General features: G+C 44.4%; 1 protein-coding gene across 15 annotated transcripts in view; it reads left to right on the top strand.

The window, feature by feature from the left end:
- Positions 1–24,413, top strand: part of LOC135222896 (intersectin-1-like) — a 553,230-nt gene that overhangs the window by 220,706 nt on the left and 308,111 nt on the right. The window lies entirely within an intron of this gene.

Below are 24,413 nucleotides of genomic sequence, written 5' to 3' on the forward strand. Positions count from 1 at the left end.
ACACCAGGAAGCCGAGCGTCAGGATTCTCAACGCCAGGACACCTGCAGGCATCAAGAACATTCTTTGGAAGCACCGACGAAGCACGACATCGCTACGTCGGTTATGGGTCGATCGGAAGAAGGGAAGGATGACCCCCCCCCCCTTTCTCCTTTTGGTCCGATGGAAGACTTTTCCGATTAATTGAATCAAAGAGATCTACAGCCTTCGTCAGACTTGAAAAGACTTATGAAAGTTTTCACAGAACTTTTTCCGGAAAACTTTGTTCCAGCTGCCCCTCGTTCCCCACCGTCAGAGTTCGCTCTAGGTAAGGCAACTAAGAAGTCTGACTTCACAAAGATGGTGTTATCACGCTCTTCAAAGAGAGCGTTGAAAATTATGAAGGAATGGATGGACATGAAGAGAGACCAAGGAAAGACAGCTTTCTCATTTCCTCCGGCCAGATTAGCGTCCAGATCTAGCATCTGGTATGATACTGGAGAAGCTCTCGGTCTGGGAGTTCCCGCTTCTTCCCATGGGGACTTCTTGAGTCTTGTGGACGCTTCTCGTTGGACGGCCATGGGAAAGACGAAGGTTTTTTGGTCTTCCTCTGAAATGGACCACCTCCTCAAAGGGATTTTTAGAGCCTTCGAGGTGTTTAATTTGTTAGATTGGACTCTGGGATCTTTGGGGAAGAAATTAGAAGCCTCCAAGTCTGCTGACACGGAAGAACTGGTTCACTTGATGTCTTGCATAGACAAAGCTTTTCGAGACGGGTCGAACAAGCTAGCGGCTCTTTTCTCGGCGGGAATCCTGAAGAAAAGGGCCCAAATGTGTTCTTTCCTTTCGAATGGGGTCACACCCTTTCAGAAAGCGGAACTGCTTTTTGCTCCCCTTTCCACTCATCTTTTTCCTCAAGAATTAGTAAAGGAAGTCTCCTCTGCATTAACTCAAAAGGCTACGCAAATTCCAAGAAAAGAGGCTTCAGACAAGGGCGAAACACTTAGAAATGGTTCCAACGAGTTGGCGGCGTTTTTTCTTGGCAGGAATGCTTAAGAAAAGAGCCCAAATTTATTCTTTCCTTGCTTTTGAGGTCACGCCCATTCATCGGACCTGCTCTATGCGCCTCTTTCAGCACAAGAGTTGGTGAATGAGGTCTCCTCAGCCTTAGCCCAAAATGCCATGCAGGACTTAATATCGAGAATCCCCGATAATTGTTTTTATGATAATCGGGAACCTCGCCGAATGCTCGAATTCCTGGAATTTCTAGCGTTTGCAAGAAGAATAGCTACTGAAGTAAGAATATCTCTCAGTAGACGACCAACCCTGGAATACAGAAGAACGAACGCGAACATCCAGTTTGGCTTGAACTTTCATCTTCGAGTTTTCTGTTTTCACTATTGAAGTTTTCCTTGGGGGAAGACTTCACCTTCACTCTCTTGACTAGAGAAGGAAGGGTGTAGATTTCCAATCCTTATTCTCATTCCTCGAAGGGAAAAGAATGTAGGATGGAAGTCGTTGTACAGAAACCTACAAATATACAACCTATATTACCCTCGAGACATGATTCTGTTAAGCAGTTGAATTGTCCGGGGGGTAGTCGCATACCGTAGTTAATTCTACGGTTTGTGACCGAGACGACCTGTATCCTAATGGAACTGCAACTCGGGACTGTCTGCATCTTTCCAGGAGTTACCAGTTTCGATTTTAAGATACTTATGGTATGGTCACGACAACACCACCTCAGTTTTTTGTATTTACCGAAATCCGTTTTGTTTAAATATAATTGCTCGAGCATAATAGATCCCTTTTTTAACACTCGATTATTTTAGCCGAACACATTCCTTCGAGGAATGGATTACCTGGCAACTCTGGATAGCGAGTGAGCAAGAACTGAGTAGGCCGGGACTGCAGACAGAAAGACAACCCAGTACCAGCTGGCTCTCCGAGATGCATGGCCGGTTTATGTCTCTCTCCCCTACAATGATTGACTACCGAACCTTTTCTCTGTCCCCTTGTATATTGCGAGAATTTTCAACAGAGATATATATTCTGGGCTTTTTCATCTTTATGCTTACCGCACGGTAACAGAAGTCTTTACTAGTCCCCCGCTGTATCGCATTGCGATAATGCGGAATGTTTCTTCAGACATCTGAGTTTGTCTTCAAAATATCTCGTATTCGGAGGGGTGCAATTGTTCATTGTTCACCCCGAATTGACAGATATATACGGAAGACATCGCCTACTCCCCGACCTGCCAGCTCTACTTCCAAATGATCAGCCCATGAGAAGTAGTACTTCCCTGTGTTTTTCATTACTGGAAACCGCCCCGCTTTCATTGAAACTACAACCCCTCACCTTACAGCAATGAAATAGCTGTTAGCATTTTCAGTCCTTTGTAAGCACAGGTTCAGAACCTTGAGAATCCTTCTCGATTCGGCTGTGAAGACGTAGGTTGCATTCACTCTCCACCTTCGTCTTCAATGGAACATAGTGTTGTTTTCTTCTTAGCTGAGATTCAACTACTATGGGAATGTCTTGCCATAAAGGACCTCGGTCTCTAGAGGGCAATTGACTTTCGCCTATTGGGCACATGCCTTAAGAGAATCATCACCTCGTTAAAAGATTCACCACCTCGCCGTCCAGCATCAGTGACAAACAAATAGACAATTTGTATGGTCTCTCGGCATAACCCTTTAAAAGGCAAAGATCACGTGACTTGCTCGGATGCTTGGACAACTTGCCTCACTACCGAATGCAGTCAGTAGGCAGCTGTCAGAGCGCCCGAGTCAGTTACTGTCTATGCTGTGGACTCGGAGGTTGTTCCAGAACAATCATTACTTCATCCTAATACAGTAGTACCTCGAGATATGAAAGGCTCAACTTACGAAAAATCCAAGTTACGAAAGCCAATGCGAAAAATTTTACTGCTCTACATACGAAAAGTTTTCAAGATACGAAAGGTTTCTGAAAGTCCGAGATTTGCCCGATAACAATTTTGAAACTCGCGCCGCACGCCGCCATCTTAGTGCTAGTAGACTCGCCACAATCCTCCTGCTCTCCCATTGGTTCCTGATGCTAGCCAAGCCATGAGATCCTTCTCTCTGATTGGACAGCATCCCTCCCATCATGCATCTTCTATACGTACGCGCTGGCGTCCCTTAGCTCGGCCACTCCGCACCTGAAACTTTACCGTACGCAATCGGCATTCGTTCGCTCCAACGATTTCGTTTAGTAACGTAAATTCGTTAGTGATTTCGTTGCAGTACATATTATAGTGTTGTGCAGAAACTGTATATTGTGTAACTTTACGTAAATTAACATAGTCATGGGTCCCAAGAAAGTTGAAATTCACGGAAAGAAGCGCATGCTCTCTTTGGAGACAAAGATGGAGATCATAAAGAAGTACGAAGCTGGTATGCGATTGAGTGTGATCGCAAAGGAATACGGCCGTAATCCGTCGACAATAGGCACCATCCTTAAACAGAAGGATGCCATCATAGCAACTACACCGTCGAAGGGCATCACTATTTTGTCCAGCAAGAGGAGCCATGTGCACGATGAGATGGAACGGCTGCTCCTCATCTGGATAAAAGACAAAGAAATCGCTGGCGATACAGTAACGGAGACAGCAATCGCTCACAAGGCCAGTGCTATTTTCGGCGATTTGATTGCGCAGGCGGAAGACGAGGGAGGGGAAGGGACTTCAACGCCAACCCCAGAGTTCAAGGCTTCGCATGGCTGGTTCGAGAAATTTCGTAAACGGACTGGCATCCATTCGGTGGTGCGTCATGGGGAGGCTGCCAGCTCGGACACGAAAGCGGCCGAAGCCTTTAAAAAGACGTTCGACGAGATGATGACCAAGGAAGGCTACAGTTCTCAGCAAGTCTTCAACTGTGATGAGACTGGCCTTTTTTGGAAAAAAATGCCTCGTCGGACATACATCATGGAGGAAGAGAAGAAGCTACCCGGGCATAAGCCTATGAAAGACAGGCTTACGCTCGCACTTTGTTCGAACGCCAGTGGGGATTGCAAGGTGAAGCCCCTACTGGTGTATCACTCCGAGACTCCTCGAGCCTTCAAGGCCCACAGAGTGTTGAAGGAGAAGCTTCCAGTGATGTGGAGGGCTAATGCAAAAGCCTGGGTAACGAGGCTTTTGTTCACGGAGTGGGTAAATCTGTGTTTCGGCCCGACTGTGAAGAGTTTTTTTGCAAGAGAAGCGCCTCCCCCTGAAATGTCTGCTGGTGTTGGACAATGCCCCTCCCCACCCTCCTGGCCTCGAGGAAGATATCCTAGTGGAGTATTCCTTCGTTAAGATTCTTTTTCTTCCGCCCAACACCACCCCTCTCCTCCAGCCCATGGACCAGCAAGTGATAGCGAACTTTAAGAAGCTGTATATGAAACATCTTTTCAAGAGATGTTTCAACATCACCGATACCACAAACCTCACCTTGCGTCAATTTTGGAAGGAGCATTTCGACATTGTCATATGAATACGACTCATAAACCTAGCTTGGCAGGAGGTTTCGAGGCGAACCTTGAATTCCTCGTGGAGGAAACTCTGGCCTGATGCCGTATCCGCCAGAGACTTCGAGGGATTCGACGTGGGCGAAGCTGGTACTGCAGAGTCAGAAACAGTTGATGATCCGAAACTGTTTTGGAACCAGATCTTGACGAGATCGTTGCACTCGGCAAGTCCATGGGGCTGGTCGTCGACGAGGACGACATCAACGACCTTCTCGAGGAGCACCAAGAGGAGCTTACGACGGATGACCTGAAGGAGTTGGAGGCCATGCAACTTAACGTCGTTCAAGAGGAGTTCTCTAGCAGTGGCGAGGAAGAGGAGGAGGAGCCTATGACAACGGCAGAAATTAAGGATATTCTAGGCGCTTTTCATAAAGTGCAATTGTTTATCGAAAAAAGACACCCCGAAAAGGCTCACACAGGTCGTATGCTTGCGCAGTTCGATGACGTTTGCTTGAGTCGTTTCAGGAACATTGTGAAAAGTAGGCAGAAGCAATCTTCCTTGGATCGTTATTTTTTAAAGAGGCCTTCAGCATTAGCAGGAGTAAGCAAAAAGGAAGAACCAAGTGATAAAAAACAGAAAATTGAAAGCAAAAAGGAAGAACCAAGTGATGAAAAACAGAACGTTGAAAGCGGTGATGAAGTTGAAATTCTGTAAAAAAAAAAAAAAAAAAAAAAAAAAAAAAAAAAAAAAAAAAAAAAAAAAAAAAAAAGCCTACGTAAAAAAAGTAAAAAAAAAAGTTAAAAATAAAAAAAGAAAATTTTTTTTTTTTTTTTTACGTAATTTCTAGATTTTTGTAAGTTAAGCGTTACAGTTTTGTTAAGGTGTTTCGTAAATTTTAGTTTTATGGTTTTCCTTAAATTTTTTGTGTGTTTTCGTAAAGTTAAGTGTACGTACGTTATCTGCCGTTTGTCCTCCTCCTCCTCTGCTGCCACTATCGGAGATAGCCTCACTCGAAAGGTAAGCTTCCACATTTTACGTTACAGTAATAATATTTCTTGTACACTAATATACACTTTATTTACAGGTTTTCGATTTTTATTCTTAATTTAGGTATTGAATGGTCCAAATTGTTGTAGTATTTCATTGTTTATAGGTCAATTTAGCTTTATTATGAAATTTAATGGGGTGTTTTTGGAGGGCTTGGAACGGATTAGCCATTTTACACGTAAAATGTGTTCCAAGATACGAAAAACTCATTATACGAAGGCCGCCTCGGAACGGATTAATTTCGTATCTCGAGGTACCAGGCGGCACGGATTAATTTCGTATCTCGAGGTACCACTGTAGATTGTCCCAGTACCCATACCATGGACACCCACCATGGAGTGTCGCTGTCCTATCCATTGCTGAGAAGAAGAATCTTCGCTGCAATGGGATAGGAGAATGAGAGACTCTTCGCTGCAGACTTTAAGAGAAGTCGTAACGTTTCGACCTAGACCATCAAGCGATACATAAGCATGTTTGCAGATGTCTTCAGTGACAGGAACTTAGACATGTCTGAATATAAAGATCTCCAAGACCTTCTCAGATCCTTTGACACTACTAAGGAGAGACTACAGTCCCCTCCAACATGGAATCTGGACGTAGTCCTGAAGTTTATCATGAGTGATAGGTTCGAGCCTTTACAGGAAACATCATTTAAGGACCTCACCATGAAAACTCTCTTCTTAGTTAGTCTAGCAACAGCCGAAAAGAGTCAGTGAAATCCATGCCTTCAGCAAAGCTGTAGGTTTCAGACAGGGCAATGCTATCTGCCCTCTACAGCTGGGATTTCTAGTGAAGAACGAACGCCCTTCTCAGCCCTGGCTCAAATCGTTCGAGATTCCAAACCTGTCGGATCTCACAGGTAAGGAAGTAGAGAGAGTTCTTTGTCCGGTAAGGGCCCTGAGGCATTACCTGGAAAGAACGAAGCAATTACGTGGCAATTCAGAGGGGCTTTGGTGTTCTGTCAGAAAGCCCTCTCTGCAAATGTCAAAGAATCCGCTATCCTTTTTTATAAGGCCTTTAATCAAGGAAGCACATTCAGCATGTAATGAAGCGGATCTCAGGCTACTGAAAAGTGAAGACTCACGAGGTTAGGGCTGTAGCAACCTCTGTAGCTTTTAAACAGAATAGATCCCTTCAAAATATCCTGGACGCAACCTTTTGGAGAAGCAAATCAGTGTTTGCGTCGCACTATCTTGGGCAAGTGCAAACTCTGTATGAAGACTGCTACACGCTGGGACTGTTCGTAGCAGCTCATCCAGTAGTGGGACAAGGGACTATCCCTGAAATCCCATAACCCAATACCCTTTTTTCTTACCTTGGAACTAACCTTGGAACTATTGAATTTTATGGTTGTTTGTGGAGACTGGACGCAGTCTCCCACAATCATTGATCCTTAGTCAGGTGGTCAACTTGTTCCTTGGTAGTGCCTGGAACAAGGGTATTGGATGAGGTCCTGTCACATAGAGGTTATGCACCGGTTTGACAGCTCCTTGAGGTCTTCAGCCCCCTGGGTGGATCGCTGGATCTCTTAAGGAAAGCAGACATAATGAGGCAGGAGATCATTAAAGTCAGCTTCCTTAAACAGGTACGAACCCGTAAGTTTGTTTATTAACTCTTATGTCAATTCCAACGATGTTGGCTGTCTCTGACCCTCCACCAAAGGTGTCAATCAGCTATATATATAACTACCAGGTAAGTTAGATGTTTAAAAATGATATTTTCATAATAAAATAAATTTTTGAACATATACTTGCCTGGTAGTTATATATAATTTAATTCCCACCCTCCTCCCCTCTAGAGACTAGAGGCATGGAAGATCTGAGGAATAGTTGGAATGGTTCCAGGTACCTGAGTAGAGGGTGCACAGGTGGTACACCTGACTACCCAATCGGCGATTGCCGCAAGTTTTGAAATTCTGCTGTGACGTCACAGGGACTTAAGCTATATATATATAACTACCAGGTAAGTATGTTCAAAAATTTATTTTATTATGAAAATATCATTTCACATATAGAAATTTTATATAATTATTTTCTTAAGATTTTGTGTACTATAGGAAATTTTTTGTTAAAATGTTCCTTAGATTTTGTGTTCTCTGCAACATCCCTGCATTTTTAAATGTTTGCCTTAAGGCCTGCTTTGAAAGAAAATGTTTCACTTAATAAAGTAAAAGAGACAGCTGGAACTTGTCTCCAACTTAGATTTCTGATTCTTGGCTTTTCCTTTTTCTTTAGTAGTGGGCTATTGCATTTTTAGCTAGTTAGAAGGTCTTATCAAGTATAAAGGATTAGTTTTACATAAGTAACTTACCAAGTAATTACATAGCTAACAGTTTCTTGCACGGCAGCTAAAATTCGCATTCGCAGTAGCGATTCTTCTTTGGGAAGAAGAGGAACAACTGAGTCAGGTACTTCAATTTGTTTCTGCCAGTTTACATTGAGGCTGTGGGTCAGCAGCTGGTTCGGAATTTGAATTCTTTGCCTTTCTTCTGTAATTGGTGAAGCACTCTTTTTTGGTAGCCATTCGGCATTTGTTTGGATTTGAATTGTGTTTCTATTAGATAATTATCCAGTTAATTTTCATATTTAGTCTCAATTACTGAAGTTGACTTGACTTGACTTGTGACCGACGATGTCTGTCACAAGTGTATCAAGCACTCATTATTGCAGCAAGGGTCAGGACAAGATTAACGTTGGCAAAATATGATACTCATACAATTTTTGTGAATTGTAGAAGGCAAAACTGCTCAATGGACAATACATACTTGCTCGGAGTGAGAGGGATGGGATGAAAAACAGTGGAAGACATTAACTTCTTATCTATCTAGATTGGCTAGGGATAGACAAAGAAAAGCTAGTATGAGACAAGACAGGTTGACTGCTAGTCAAGAGTTAGATAAATCTATTGATGCACCAATTGTTTCTGTCCACACTGTTTCTCCCTTGCCCAGCCCTTCTAAGTATTCCTCCTAATCCCGATCCTAACTCCCAGGTTCTTAACCCCAACACCATTGCCGCATTAGAAAGTAAATTTGACAGTAATTTCAAAATACTATTTAATATAGTGACTTAATTAGGTAATTCAGTGAAAGCTCTCATGGAGCGCAAAAGTGTTGTAAGTGAAGTGCAAGTGGAGGAGCTGGCTGTCCGTCCTCCTGATTCTCCTAGGCAAAGGTCACTGACATACTCCCCTGTAAAATCGTCAGGGAGAAGTCATACTGGAAGCCCAAGGGAGATCAGTAAGGTCTGCCCACTGGCAGTTGGCCCCTCAGTCTCACCTATCACTAAATCCCAGGTGAAGACAGCAGACAGCCACTGGAAAGGCATCTTTGCAGAAGTGCACCATCTTTCCTCGAGTTCAAAGGCTTCCAGTCCGGAAAAGGGGCGTCGATGGCAGTAGTATAGTGATTTGTCCAGATCACTGAAAACATCTGCAGCTGATGCTTTCATGGTGCCAGCGGTTCCTTGTAAGAAGGCTAGAGAAGCAGTTCCATCATGCAGCTTTTGGGATAGCCCAGAGAGGTTATCTCCTGAGACCTCATCGTCAGTTAAGAGCCGAGAGAGTGTGCCTACGCCTAGAAGTGCAGCTGCCCCAGAAGCGCGCCAGTTGTCTCCCGCACGCAAGTTGGCACCCAAACGTTCAGTTGCTAACAAGCGCCAATCGGTGCCAAAGCGCCCAGCGGCTTCTAGGCTTACAGAGGTGGTCGATCGCCCAGTGGAACACCCAGTGAATGTTGTTCGCTTGGTATTAGTGGAACAGCCAGTTCCCGAGCGACAAACAGGGAAGGACGATTTCGGCGCCTCAACAAGTTCCCGTAAGTCCAGGACAGTCTAGAGATCCTGTCCAACAGAAGTTGGATGTCATTTTAGGCTACTTAAAAAAGCCAGGTGCTCTGAAAACCACTTACGATCCTCTCCTTACTCCAATATCATCAGTAGAGGTGGAGGAAGTCAATGCACCAGAAGAGGCTTCGTCTTCTTCAGCTTATGCAGCACTACTGAACTTTTTGTTGCATACTTATCCTTCCTTCCTTTTCTCTAGCAGCTCCTGCTTCTCCGACTACAACGCTTCAGTTAAGTGTGGTGCAGGAAACAGAAAAACTGCCAAAGATGGTTTTGTCAACCTCTGTGGAGAAAGCCCCTAAGGAAGTGGACTTGTGGCATGCAGACAAGAGAGAGAGAGAAAGGGAAGGCTTGCTTTAGCTATCTGCCTTCACACCTTCTAGGCAGAAGTTATGCATACTATGTGACTGGAGTAGCTCCTACATTGAGAGTCTCTGCCTCCTCTCAAGGGGACTTCTCTAGCCTTTAGATGCGGCTCAAAGGTCAGCATTTTCCAAGATAATGTTCTCAGCAGAACTAGATAATTTTTTGAAGAATACTTTCAATAATTTAGAAGTCATCAGCTTTTTGGATTGGTCTGTAGGAGCCCTGGCAAGGAAGATTCAAGTTTAGATTACCCCGATTTCCCTTTAGATATGGGATCGGATCTGCTTGATGGCCTGTTTTAGTGCAGACAAGGGAGTAAGGGACGCTACAAGAAAAATAACCTCCCTTTATGCAATGGGAGTGTTGAAAATGAGGGAACGTTGGTGTTCCTTTACCTCTAAAAGAGTCACCACGGTTCAGAAGTCGGCTCTTCTATTCTCACCTTTAGTAAAGGACTCCCTTTTTCCTCCGTCTTTGATTAGCGATATAGCGTCGGGCCTTGAGAAGAAGTCAACTCATTATTTGTTAGTTCATTCTATGAGAAGGCTGAAAGAAGCTACTCCATCGAGTGTGAAGGTAGCTTTCCCTTTGCAGTCCTTTCCTTCTCTGGCAGCAGACCAAGATTGAACCCCAGAACGAGATCAAAAGTCTGCTTTGGCTCTCGAGCCAATTGGAGAAACTCTCCAAGATCAGCTCCCCAAAAGTGAAAATAATCTCCTCCATACACCAGTGGGAGCAAGGCTCCAACAATTTTGGGAAGTTTGGAGCAAGAAAGGTGCAGAGTCTTGGGTAATGGAAGTCCTAAGACTCGGGTATTCAATTCTGTTTCTAGAAAAGCCCCCCTCAACCAAGAAGCCTATTGTCTTGACCGCCTACTCGGTAGGCTCAAAGAAGTTTTCCAGCTCTCGTAAAAGAAGTTCATTCCCTCCTCAAGAAGAGAGCAATAGAGTTAGTCAAAGACAAGAATTCAGAGGGATTTTACAATTGGCTGTTTCTTGTGCCAAAGTCGACAGGAGGTTGGAGACCAGTTTTAGATGTGAGCGCCCTGAATATCTTCGTTCAAATGACAAAGTTTTGCATGGAGACAAACCGCTCCATTCTTTCAGCAATGCGCCAAGCAGATTTGATGGTCTCTACAGACATGAGGGATGTATACTTCCACATCCCAGTGCATCCAAAGTCAAGGAAATATCTCAGATTTGCATTCCAAGATCAAGTGTATTAGTTCAGGGCGCTCTGTTTCGGCCTGTCAACAGCCCCACAGGTGTTTACAAGGGTTCTAGCTCCTCTAGCAGGATGGCTACATTTAGAAGGAATAAGGATAGCTCTGTATCTGGACAACTGGCTGCTTCGCTCTCAGTCAAAGGAGCAGTGCACTGAGGACTTATAAAGGACACTAAATTTGGCTCGGGCATTCGGGCTGTTAATAAACTTCCAAAAGTCTCAACTGGTTCCTTCCCAAGAGATAGTTTATTTTTTGGGGCTTTTCCACCCCCCAGAAGAGTGGAGTCTTATCTTCAGACAATACAAGTTTCTCATTCTTCAACATTGCTCGGCCAACAAGTGGATGAGCCTGATCGGGACTTTGGCCTCGATAGAGCAGTTTGTGTCATTAGGGAGACTGCACATGAAAGTTTTTCAGTTCTATCTCAGAGCCAGCTGGGACAAGAAAAGTCAGCCCAACTCTTTTGTATTTCCGATAACACAAGAGATGAAATGTCATCTACTGTGGTGAAAATCAGAAGGAAGACTGCCGGAAGGAAAGTCCCTTCTCCCACAGAACCCCGACCTGAACTTCTATGCTGATGCATCTGGGAGCTCTACTAAAGACCAAGAAAATGTTTGGAGTGGGGTCTCAGGAGGAAAAGGAGATGCACATAAATGTGAAAGAGTTAAAAGCGATTCTCTTAGGTCTCAAGAGAATTGCATCAGAGGTATGTAACAGAACAATAACAGTGCATTCAGACAACACAACAGCACTAGCGTACATCAGCAGACAAGGGGGAACTCACTCCTTTTCACTGTGTGAAGCAGCAAGGGATCTGTGGTCCAAGAAGAATCAGACGACAATAGTCACAAGATTTGTGCAGGGAAAACTCACGTCCTTGCGGATTAGTTGAGCAGACGGAATCAAGTGATCACCATGGAGTGGACTCTAGATTGGGAGGTTTGTTGGTCCCTCTGGAAGTTATGGGGAAACCTATGATCGATCTGTTTGTGACAGAAATTCTTGAGTACCAACATTCTTCTCCCTGGTACTGATGCAATGTTACAAGATTGGTCGGACAAATTCCTTTATGCCTTCCCTCCATTCGGATGAATAAGGGAAGCACTAAACAAGTCGAGGACACACAGAAATGTGTCAATGATTTTGATAGCCCCATTCTGGCCACTAAAAGAGTGGTTTCCCGATCTGTTGGCACTGATAATGGACTTCCAAGATTGCTCCCACAGAAGACAAAATTGCTCAGACAACTGCACTACGAGAGGTTTCATCAAGACTTATCCTCTCTTGCTCAGACAGGATTCAAACTGCCAACAGATTACTTAGACGCAGTGGTTCTCAATCTTTTTTAATTGATGGCACCCTAAACTGATGTAACCATTACTGTGGCACCCCTTCTTCACCCTCCCACCATATTGCATGAATTAACTTATTTGATGAATATAATTACTGTATTATCCATAATCAAACCAAATGTAGCACCACTGTACATGCAGAAATAGGTAGTATATACAAAGAGCATATTAGAAGAGTTGAAGTAAAGAGTTATGAATGCAGACTAAATTAAAAAAACAAAAAAGGTAATCACCTTTAAGCAAAGAAAAAAAACTCACCTAATTTAGCGTGATGTGTGCTTGATGTGACTGACAGATCCGTTTTAAGTTGGGTTGAATGGTGGACAAACATACTCTCATTTCTTCCTCAAGAGTTTTCAGCCGTTCCCTTTTGTTAGTTTTAATGTTTGCTAGAGCAGAAAACCCCAACTCACATAGGTAAGAAGTAGAGAACTGGATTAACATTACCAGAGCTTTTTTGGCAACATGAGGATACTTAGTCTTAATCTGAACCCAGAATTCTTCAAGAGGCAGCTGCATGTGCAATAACTTTAGATCACGATCATTACACATTTCCACTAACTGCTCTTCTTCCATGAGGGTAAGCTGAGATTGGGTTGATACAGATGCAACAAATGGGTTTCTTATCCAGTCATAGTTTTCAGTGCATATATCTGGGAGGTTGTTTTTCCAGTATTGCAAGATGCTCAGAAATAATGGGTATTATCTCACCACTGTTTGCTGCTACTGCAACATGTGAGAACATGTCCAAATTGCCTTCTTTTACTTTTCCACCTCACAGTAGCATTTTTTCTTTCAGTTTTAATTTTATCAGTGGAAGATAAAATATTTTCTGATTTTCCTTGCATGCTGGCATTTACCTTGTTTAAAAGTTCAAAGATGTCAGCTAAGTAAGACAATTTTGCACACCAAGTGTCGTCTGCCAGTAAATCACAGAATTCCTCTTGTTGTTCAAGAGTGAAAAAAGTAAGCATCTCTTCCTTCAGTTTGCATACTCGTGACAATACTTTCCCTCTGGAGAGCCATCTTACTTCCGTATGTAGAAGAATATTCAAATGTTTTGCCTCAAGTTCTTCACGTAGCTTAGCAAACAGACGAGACTTCAACGGTCGACTTTTTATAAAGTTCACCATTTTTACTTTTTCCAGTACATATTTTAATCATTGCTAATTGTCTTTACAACCAGCGTTTCACAATGAAGAAAGCAATGTGTTGTTTTCACACTGCTGTTTTCTTTCTTCACTAAGGACACAAATCCTTTAATGGAGCCAATCATGGCAGGTACCCCATCTGTACAAATCCCCACACACGATTGTAAGGACAAACCAACTGATTTTAAGTACTCACTTAATATAGAGAAAATATCATTGCCTGTTGTAGTTTCCTTAAGTTCTTTACAATAAAAGAACTGGTTCACTATTTTAACATTATGAATGTACCGAATGAATACCAGTACGTAATTGAGCCATACCTCCAATGTCTGTGGACTCATCTACCTGAAGTACAAACATTTCACTTTCCTTCACAGAGGTACATACAGTTTCCTCTATGTCTGCTGACATATCATGAATCCGTCTGCTAATGGTACTATCCGAAATGGGAATTTTCCTCACTTCTTTTTCTGCTTCACTTCCAAACATTGTTTTTACTATGGCACTACATGCAGGGAGAATCAGAGTCTCTGCTATTGTATGAGGTTTCATGCTTTTAACAACTAACTCTGCAACTAAGTAATTGGGCTCTTGTGCTTTATCAGAAACTTTGACTTTCTTAGAAAGCATCACACACTGTTGTTTTTGCTCACTTAAAAGTCCTTCAAAGTAGGACCAAGGCTTGTTAGCAAGATGATTATGTTTCAGAGTTAAATGCCTCTTTAATTTGCTGGGTACCATTGGTTCATTAGCTAATTTATCACCACAAATAATGCACAATGGCATAGGAGTATCTTCATCACCACACCAGAAGAATCGGAAACTTAAATAATTATCCAAGTAGGAGCGATTTTTCTTGCCTTTTTTTGAAGTTGATTTACTTTTTGTTGGAATGGCCAAATCCTTTCACTCACACATCCACTTTCGTCTCTTTCTTCACCCTCACCACTAACTTCGTGTCTTCTCTTCTTAATGACAAACTTATCCCTTGTACGGTATGTTAGAAGCACGATACTGTTCGATACAACTGTAATATAACCCCAGAAACAGAAAAGAACTTATGGCTTGACGTATTATGCCCCACTGACTCGGGAGTAGAAAACTGGGGTTATACAAAACCGACGAGAACCGACCACGTATAGGATGGGCAACGAGTATAAACAAAGAAAATGTGAGTATGAATAGACGACTGTTACACTTTATTGTTATTATCATTATTATTATTGTTATTATTATTATTACTATTACTATTACTATTATTATTAGCAATAGTAGTAGTAGTAGTAGTAGTAGTAGTAGTAGTAGTAGTAGTAGTAGTAGTAGTAGTAGTATTGTATTTGTACAAGCATAAAAAAGGAAATATCAACCTCTATTTGAGAAAAATGTTTGAGCAAGTAACTTCCTACCTACACTGATAATTATGTGAAGTCTTTTGCAAACTTTTATTTTTTTAAATGTTCATTAAGACAAATTAGCCAAGACAAAACTCATGTCAATTTTGCGACACCCCTAGTTTGAGAATCACTGAGCAAAAGGATTTTCAAGAAAGGCTGCTTGAGCAATTTCAGAATGTAGATCAAAATCCTTTGCAGCAGTCTAACAAAATAAGTGGCCAATATGCCGCACTTGGTGCAAACAAAAGGGTATCTGGTCTTGTAAGACAATTGGACAGAAGTTGCAGACTTTCTCCTTTTTCTCAGAGAATCCAGAGGCTTATCTGCATCTACAATCAAGGGATATAGAGCCATGCTCAACTCTGTCTTCAGACATAGAGGATTGGATTCTGAGACATCTCAGACTTGATTAAGTCTTTTAATATGAGTAAAAGAGGAAAAGATTCAGTGGCCTGGAATTTAGAGGTGGTGTTGAATGGCTTTTAGGCCCTCCCTTTGAACCTATGAAGGATGCCCCATTCAGAAACCTGACTAAGAAAACACACTTTTTAATAGCCTTAGCAACAGCAAAAAGAGTAAGTGAACTTCAGGCTTATGGATAGGAGAGTTGCATTCTCTGGAGGAGACACATTCTGTTCACTGTCTCTGAATTTTCTTGCCAAAAGCGAGAATCCTAGTATGCCTTGAACAGGACAGAGAAGACTAGAGGCCCTTCCAGTAATTCATGGACATCCTTTAAGGATCAATCAGTCCTCTTTCTAAGAATGCTCTGTCTTTCTTCATAAGGGAGGTGATTAGAGAATCACACACTCAAATAGGTGAAGAATTTTTACTTATCCTCAAGGTAAAAGCACCTGAAATCAGAGCAATTTCCACTACTGTGGCATTTAAGGAGAACCTCTCCCTGACGGAGATCCTTCAAATGACTTTCTGGCGGTGCAAGTCAGTGTTTGCATCACACTATCTAAAAGAGATAGAATCTGTGTATAGTGAATGCAGTACGTTAGGCCCCTTATCAGTGGCTGGCATGGTGTTAGGGAAGGGAACCTAGGAAGCATTCCTTCCTACCTTTTTGCCTTGAATTAAGATTGTGTGGTTTTGGGGAGTCTGGGGGTACGTGGTACCAGGATACCTTCCAGTTGTTTTGGTAAAGGGTGGTAATTTGGGTTATAGTATAGGTAACATTGTGGTTCTGGTCTTTTTGGTACAGCGCCCTGGGCAGGGGCACTTTGTACTTAATCTTTGCAAGCGAATAGACCATAGGCTTTGCTTCAAAGCTCCCACTAAGGTAGTAGGCCACCTGGGTCAAATTACCTAGCCTCTACCACGTAAGATGAGCGCCGACCAGAGACAGTTTTTTCTTGCAGCAGCTCTCCTACTAGGTAAGGAAACGACAAGCATTTCAGAAATGTGAGCCCCCTTTTCTATTTGCAAATTCATTTTCACATAATGGTTTGGGGTAGAGTAGTCCATATGTCCCATCTCCTGTCAATGTGTAATCAGCTATGTAATTACTTGCTAAGTTACTTATGTAAAAAGGGATTTTGACGAAGGAAAAATCTATTTCTGGGTGATTGGCTCGTGTCGCCCTATGAAAGGATCCTTAATATCATTCTTTCTAGGTAAAATTAATCTAAAATTACCAGAGAAAAACAAAATTAAGAAAATGTCAGTAAAACTGACTCGCTCACTCTTAAAAAGAAGTGTCGGTATGGTAATAGGGGCGAGTGGGAACACTACCACGAGACATTCACCAATTAGAACTTCCAATCAGAATCCCCACAAGAGAGAGCTGATACCAACGGGCGATGCAGCCGCTACTACTACTACTAGAGGACGCCACGGACAGCAGCGCCCCTAGCGGACATCCTTAATCTAAAAACATCTTGTCCTGCATGGGGGGGAAAACAATACAGGGTGGGTTTCATAGGGCGACACGAGCCAATCACCCAGAAATAGATTTTTCCTTCGTCAAAATCCCTTTTCTGGGCTCAGCTCGTGTCGGCCTATGAAAGAGTACCAGAGAAACAGACAAGATGGGAAAAAAGGACAAATGAAAAGCAGTTGCAAAACGATGGATATAATATAAGTAAATCAATTACAGCATACAAACTAAGTACTTAAACTAACTTATTCTAAACAGTAACATAAAAGAACGTTAGTAATGTAAAGTACTTAAAATTACAGTAAACATAGTAAAATATAATGATGCAGTGTAATATAAACAAAATAGATTTACTTAGAAAATTATTTACAAAATATACAAACACATTGTGTCCTACCCTAGCATAAAAATAAGGGTAGGTACACTGAAGTACATTATCAGTACAAGTGTGGATGTCCCTAGCAAAAAAATAAGGGACAATCCACTAGTATGATTCAGCGGCTAAGGCTAGGATATCCGAGTAGCATGGCGATAGGGTGAGGCATGTTGGATGAGGTAGGTAGAAAGGAGACCTGGATCTGTACTACGACTACTATACAGTATCAGGAGAAACAATGTTTCCCGCTGCTACTGCTGAAAATTTTAAAGATTCCAAGGACTTTAGATAATGACGTTTAAAGACTGTCGGGGATTTCCATCCAGTATACTTTTTAAGATCCTCAAAGTTCATATGTTGAAAGTAATTAATTGAGGTGGCTACTCCCCTGATATCATGTGCTTTTGGGAATGAATCAGGATTGGCTTGTTTAATGAAGTAAAGGATTTGTTGTCTAATACCTTTTACTGACAAAGTACCACCTTTTTCTCTCATGAAGAGAGAACCTGAGGATCTTGAGGATGTACGAGATAGAAAGGCTCTTAAAGTTGACACTGGGCAGAGAGAAGGATCTTGGGGAAGTGGGATGACTTTCCAAGGGGCCCACCTTGCAAGAGGATCCTCATTTTTAGCTAAAAAGCTACGATCCGGAGCAAGTAGAACTTCTCCTGAGGGGAGGAATTCCACATGACCCGCATCTCTGGATAGAGCCGACAGTTCTGAAATTCTAGCTCCTGAAGCTAGGCTTAATAAGAATAATGTCTTTCTAAGAAGCATTATGAATGTACAAGACGAGTTGTCAGTATCTGAAGCTAGTTTGAGGACATCATTTAAGAACCATGAAACTGCAGTAGGCCTTTGAGAAGGTCTAAGTCTAGCACAGGCTTTAGGAATAGACGTGAAATAAGATTCAGTCAGATCTATCTGAAAACCTAACTGAAAGATCTTCTTCAAAGCCAATTTATGAGTAGTAATAGTGCTAGCTGCTAAACCTTTTTCAAACAAGGATCTGAAAAAGGATATAGCTAGATTAACTGTCATGGTTGTAGTGTTTGATTCTTTCAGGAAAGATGCTAATTTTTTAACAGCTGAGTCATATTGTCTAATGGTTGACTCTCTCTTATCTGATTCTAGGAAGAGAATATTTTGTGGATCAATATTAGCATCTTTATTAGCCGCAAACTTCATGAAGTCCATAAAGTTAGGGTCTGAAGAATTCCTGAGGAAGCGAACACAGTCCTCATTTGTACTGATTGTGACAGCTTGGGATTGGGAATCCGTTGAGGTCGGAGACCCAATTCCAGAAGAAGGGGATACCAGTTGCTCTTGGGCCAGTCCGGTGCAATCAGAGCTACTATTCCTTTGAAAGTCCTCAGCTTGCTTAAGACTTTCAAGAGAAGATTCACTGGAGGAAAAACATAAATTTTTCTCCACTGATCCCAATCTAACGACAGGGCGCTCCGTGGCATAAGCCAGAGGGTCCAGGTTGGGGGCCACATAGCAAGGGAGCTTGTGGTTCGCTTGTGAGGCGAAGAGATCTACTTGGAGACCTGGGACTCTCCGGCATATCCACTGGAATGACCCGTCGTCTAGGGACCATTCTGATTCCAGAGGAACTGACCGGGACAAAGCGTCTGCTATCACATTTCTTACCCCTGCCAGGTGAGTGGCGGACAGATGCCATTTGTGTTTGTTTGCTAGGGCAAAGATGGCTATCATGACATGGTTCACATGCTTGGATTTGGACCCTCCTCTGTTGATGCAATGAACTACCACTGCACTGTCCAAAACTAGCCTTAGATGAGACTTTTTCGGGGGAAGCAGTCTCTTCAAGGTAAGAAATACTGCCATTGCTTCCAGAACGTTTATGTGGAGCTGGCGAAATTGAACTGACCAAGTCCCCTGAACCTGTTTGAACTGAGAATATCCCCCCCACCCGGACAGGGAGGCATCCGTGTGAATGGTTAACACTGGAAGGGGATATTGAAGGGGTACCTGCTTGGCTAAGTTCTTTACTTTTGACCATGGACGGAGTTGATTGCGAAGGATCTGTGGAATTACTGACAACTTGTCTCGAGATTTGGTGTTTGCTCTCGATCGCCAAACTCGATTTATATCTTTTAGCCTTGCTTTCAGGAGGATATCTGTTACCGAAGCAAACTGAAGGGACCCTAGGATTCTTTCCTGGTTTCTCCTTGATGTTTGTTTGCATTTGAGAAATTGCCTGACAGATTTTGCTATTTCCTTCCGTTTGGCCACTGGAATTGACAGATTGTGGGAAGACAAATCCCATTGGATTCCCAGCCACTGAAAACAAGACTCCGGGGTAAGTCTGGATTTCGTTTTGTTTATCTGGAACCCCAGATGTTCCAGAAAGTGAACTACCTTTTTGGTGGCTTTGAGACATTCCTCGACGGTTGGTGCCCAGATCAACCAATCGTCGAGGTATGCTGCTACCATGATTCCCTGAGTTCTCAATTGCTGTACAACCACTTCTGCTATTTTCGTGAATACCCTGGGGGCTACATTCAGACCGAAGGGCATCACTTTGAATGAGAATGTCTGATTTCCTAGCCTGAATCCTAGGAATGGGCGGATATGATAGTATGCGTCTGTAAGATCGATGGGAGCATGTGACGGCTCCACGCGGAAGTAAGGTCCTTACTTGCGAGAGGGTAAGCATCTTGAACTTGTCGCAACGAATGAAAGAGTTTAGCTTTGACAAGTCTAAGATTACCCTTCTTTTTGTTGAGCCTTTCTTTGGCACGCTGAATAAGCGACCTTGAAATTTTAGATGCTTGACTCTCGCAATAGCTCCTTTCTGAAGGAGTTCCTCCGCGTAATCTGTCAATTCCTCTGATGGTATTTGGCGGAATGATTTGATTGGAGGCGGATCTTTGATCCAACTCCAACCCAACCCTTTGGACACTATGCTCTGTGCCCAATTGCTGAACCCCCACCTGTGACGGAAGAGGAACAGCCTCCCTCCTACCTGGGGAGCCTCATTGTTGATGGGCGGGTTGACCACCACGCCCTCCTCTGAACTGCCTGCTCCTTGTCGCCCTTCCTGCGCCACGCTGGCGAAAGTAGCCTCTCGCCCTACCTCTCGGTTGCTTGTTCAAGGGAGTGTAGCCCTGACCTTCATACGTAGGGTTGAAGGCCGGCGAGAGTGCGTAGGAGGTCGACGGTTGTGATTGAGGAGACAGCAGGAGGATGGGCTGGTTCTGTTTCGAACTAGCAGGTTGTCCCTGTTGGGTAACCGGGACGGCCTGAACAAATTGCTGCTGTTGCTGGTGTTTCTGGTACGGCTGGAACCTTTTACCAGACTTCTTTGGTTTCTTACCAGCAGTGGGGACGGATTCTTGCTTCCTCTTGGATGAAATACCCCACCTAGCTCTAAGGCTCTGGTTGAGCCTAGCAGCCTCGTGGTGCACTTCATTTACAGCTGACTCTGGGAAGAGATCCGCTCCCCACATGCTAGAAGCCAGGAGTCTATTAGGCTCGTGCCTAATAGTGCACTCCTGCAGAACGTGCTTTCGGCAATTCCTCCTAGCTTGGAAGAAGTCGAAAGCATCTGTCTGAACCGTCTGAAACTGGGATTTGGCCAAGATCTTAAACAGCGGTTCCGTAGCATATGAGAGAGCAGCCATTTCCGTTATTATCAGTGAATTGAGGGACCTGCCAAACCTAGTTCGCGCGTCGAACTCTGCCTGAATCAAGGAATCAGGCAGCCTTGGAAGCTTCTCGCCGAACTGGCTGCCATGGCGCAGTCCGGTTTGAGCTTGCCAAGCGTGAACGTGGCTGGCAAGTTCTCCCACAATTCTCCAAAAGCTGGGAAGAGCGGAGAAGTAGACTCCGCCTCCCTTAGCTGTGGCATGGGCTCATCCTTGAGGACTGCCTGAAGAGTCTTCTCTACTATTTTCGTGGCGAACGGAAGAGAAGCCTCCTCTTCCGTCGCAAAAATAGTGAAAGGACTCTTATAGGCCTGGAGCTTAGTGTTTGTGCACTCCCAGTCCTCAAGGCAGTGAACCCATTCCCGTTGGGCATGATCCCTACTGTAGAGAACAGCCTCCCTAGAGATCTTGTCTTCCCTAGTAAGAGCCGCTACAGTCAGCCTAGCATAGCCGATGAAAGGCTGCGTCAGACCCGGAGGATAAAACTCGAAGTCCTCAATCCTTCGAGTTCCACACTCCGGGATAGAGATCATCCCATCCTTAAATGGAGCGTAGGCGGCTACTCTCCATGGATTCTCCATAGAGAAAGCTGGCAGAGAGTCGTATGGCGGGAGCTGGAGAATACCAGCACTTGGCACTGGGGAGACTGGAAGAGGGACCTGAGAGAGCCCAGCTACTCGGTCCTCATTCTCTCTAACCCTGTTAGAGAGATCCTGGATGGACTGGCCTGATTGAGACAGAGTGCTCGACAGTTGTGCGAACATCTGCTCAAATCTCGTCCCCAGGGCGGAGACTTGCGAACCAACCAACTCGCCCACCTGTTGCATCACCACTGCTGAGAAAGCAGTGGGATCAAAGGTGCTGGGTCCCGCTCCTCCCACCGGCGTTGCCGGAGTGGATGCGGTGGAGGCAGGAGAAGGCATTGGCTCGGCGAGAGCGCGAGCCTTCTCCTTAGAAGCCTTGCTTCTAGAGCTCTTCGAGTAAGAAGAGCTCGGCTTGGCCTTCACCGCGTCAGCGTAAGAAGTCGAAGACTTCCTAGCCGAAGAAGACGAAGACGACTTCTTAGAAGTCGTCTTAGATAGAGTCTTCGGTTCTCTCTGTCCCTTCACCTTTGGGGGTACAGAGAGAGCGGGAGAGCGGGTAGGGATCTCAGATCCCACAAAGCCTTGGAAAGAAGCGCTCGAAGAAGGGACAGGAGAAGATCCAGGAACACCCAAGGAAAGACCTTGGGCGCCCGACACACCTACCTCAACCAACAAATCCTCTGCCCCTACCGCCATAGGCTCGATGTTTAGGTCCAGGGCAGCGACGTCCGGGACCGACTCCTGTGAAGCTACGACCCCGAAAGATTGCTGAAGATCTTGCTGGATGGAGGCTATGAGAGGGGCTGCGGACAAGGGGTCAACATACCCTGTTGACTTGCCCGCAGGGAAGATCTGGACGGCCAGCTTCTTGTCAAGGATGTACGGCTGGCCTTTGGCGGCGTTCTTCCCGAAGCCGCCCACCCACGCTTTCAGGGTAGCAAGGGCGACCTCCCTCACACCAGTAGCCTGAAAGAAAGGGCGAGATGAGCTTCTAATGGCGGAACGGGGTTAACAAACTTATGTCTAAGAGTTGTTAGTAAATTGATAAAGAAGCCTATAATCGACTTACCCCCTCCACCAGCTGACTGACTAGGTCGTAGCAGATGGCGCAGGCTTCCGGGTGCCAGACGATCATATCGTTGAATGACGTGGCACATGGAGCGTGAGACCTGCACTCATCGTGGCCGCAGGGGTCGTACAACGTCGCGTTGCACGCCGGGACCTGACAGTTGGTAGCCTGTAAGTGGAAAGATACATGAGTATCAGGAGAACACTTACAGCCTAACAGTTGCTCCGCTGGTGCCGGAGCGAGAAAGTTAGATTAAACCAGAGCCCCGCCATAATACGTGTGGTAACAAGGTTGGTTGGATGTCCTAGGCTATTGCTCCGCTGATGGCGGGGACAAGAGATAGAATCCAACCAGGAGTGGTGGTAAAAGGAAACCACGACGGAAAATGGCGGGGATGGTAAACATATGAATAATAAAATTAAACAAATCATCGTAAAATTAGGGTATATCCTTAAAATAACAATAATATCAAACCTTTCTCCACCCGTCTACTAGAAGAGTGCCCGGGTAAGAAGCAAGCTCCCTTCCGGTAGCGGGGGAGAGATGTAAGGATATAGTAGGCAAGCAACCGACCACTAGTAGTGACCACCCCGCCCGCTGGCGGAGCCAGTAATCTATAACCAAAGGTGCCCCGGCTGCGACGGAAGGCTCCGTTCGTTATAGAAAGGGAAGGTGGCTGAGCAACTGGGGAAGGGGGGGGAAGGTCTCGGCGTAACACGGGGGGAGAGGGGGGGGGGGGTTTGGCCTACTCCTCCCCCGTCTCAACAACTAACCGCTCGGAGACCCGTGTACCCTATGAGTGGTCGCCCTATACCCCCCGCTGGGAGGAACCCCTGGCCACCTCAGAGAGGGAGGGAGGAAGGCAACTGAGGTTGTCATGACAACCAAGGGGTCCCCCAGCGCCTCCCTATACCTGGTAGGGAGGGAAGGGGAAGGGTAAGGTGCGATGGAACACGTGACCGCAAGTGGCCTAAGCCGCGAGCAACACAACCGTGGGAGGGCCACGTGAACCAGGCTGTACCAAACCATGGAACATGCACCTAGGCTAGCCTAACACCCTAAATAGAATAAAATTACATCGTAAAGATGGAAAAGACACTTTTAGTAGAAGAAAAAGAAGCCCAGGAGGAGGCAAACTGTTCCGAGGAACAGAAGCCTACTCGGAGCCAGCGATAGCCGATGAAGAGCAAGAGCCGGGATGCTGGGCAGGAACAATAATAATAGCCCTAAATACCAAACTAAGAGAAATGGTAAAGGGGCTAATCTAGCTAAAACTCGATGTAAAAAACGATGAACGTAATATAGTAAGCCCATAAGTATAAGAAGTCCCAGTATGGAGGACCGGGAATTCTTAACGAGGCAGCATGGCGCCGCCACGAGACAACCGGGAAACCGTATATGACCTATTAGAAGGAAAATACTGGTTCCCGGAAGACAAAAATATAGTAAAACATTACTTATGAGGCACTTAACTTAGCCGTTGCGATGGCAGAACGTTCCATAACGATGAAGATAAGAAATCCCGTAAAAGGCACAGCACAGAGAAAATGCGTCTGAACGCTAGCGCTAATGATTAAGGATGTCCGCTAGGGGCGCTGCTGTCCGTGGCGTCCTCTAGTAGTATAGTATGCGGCTGCATCGCCCGTTGGTATCAGCTCTCTCTTGTGGGATTCTGATTGGAAGTTCTAATTGGTGAATGTCTCGTGGTAGTGTTCCCACTCGCCCCTATTACCATACCGACACTTCTTTTTAAGAGTGAGCGAGTCAGTTTTACTGACATTTTCTTAATTTTGTTTTTCTCTGGTAATTTTAGATTAATTTTACCTAGAAAGAATGATATTAAGGATCCTTTCATAGGCCGACACGAGCTGAGCCCAGAAATGACATTTTTATGATAAAATAAAATTTTACATATACTTACTAAGTAATTACAGAATGGGAGCCCACCCACATCCCCGCACATGGAGGATGGCTAGACATGACCAAATGGAAGTACCTGG

The sequence above is a fragment of the Macrobrachium nipponense genome, chromosome 8 (genome assembly GCF_015104395.2).
Source record: "Macrobrachium nipponense isolate FS-2020 chromosome 8, ASM1510439v2, whole genome shotgun sequence".
Taxonomy (NCBI): domain Eukaryota; kingdom Metazoa; phylum Arthropoda; class Malacostraca; order Decapoda; family Palaemonidae; genus Macrobrachium; species Macrobrachium nipponense.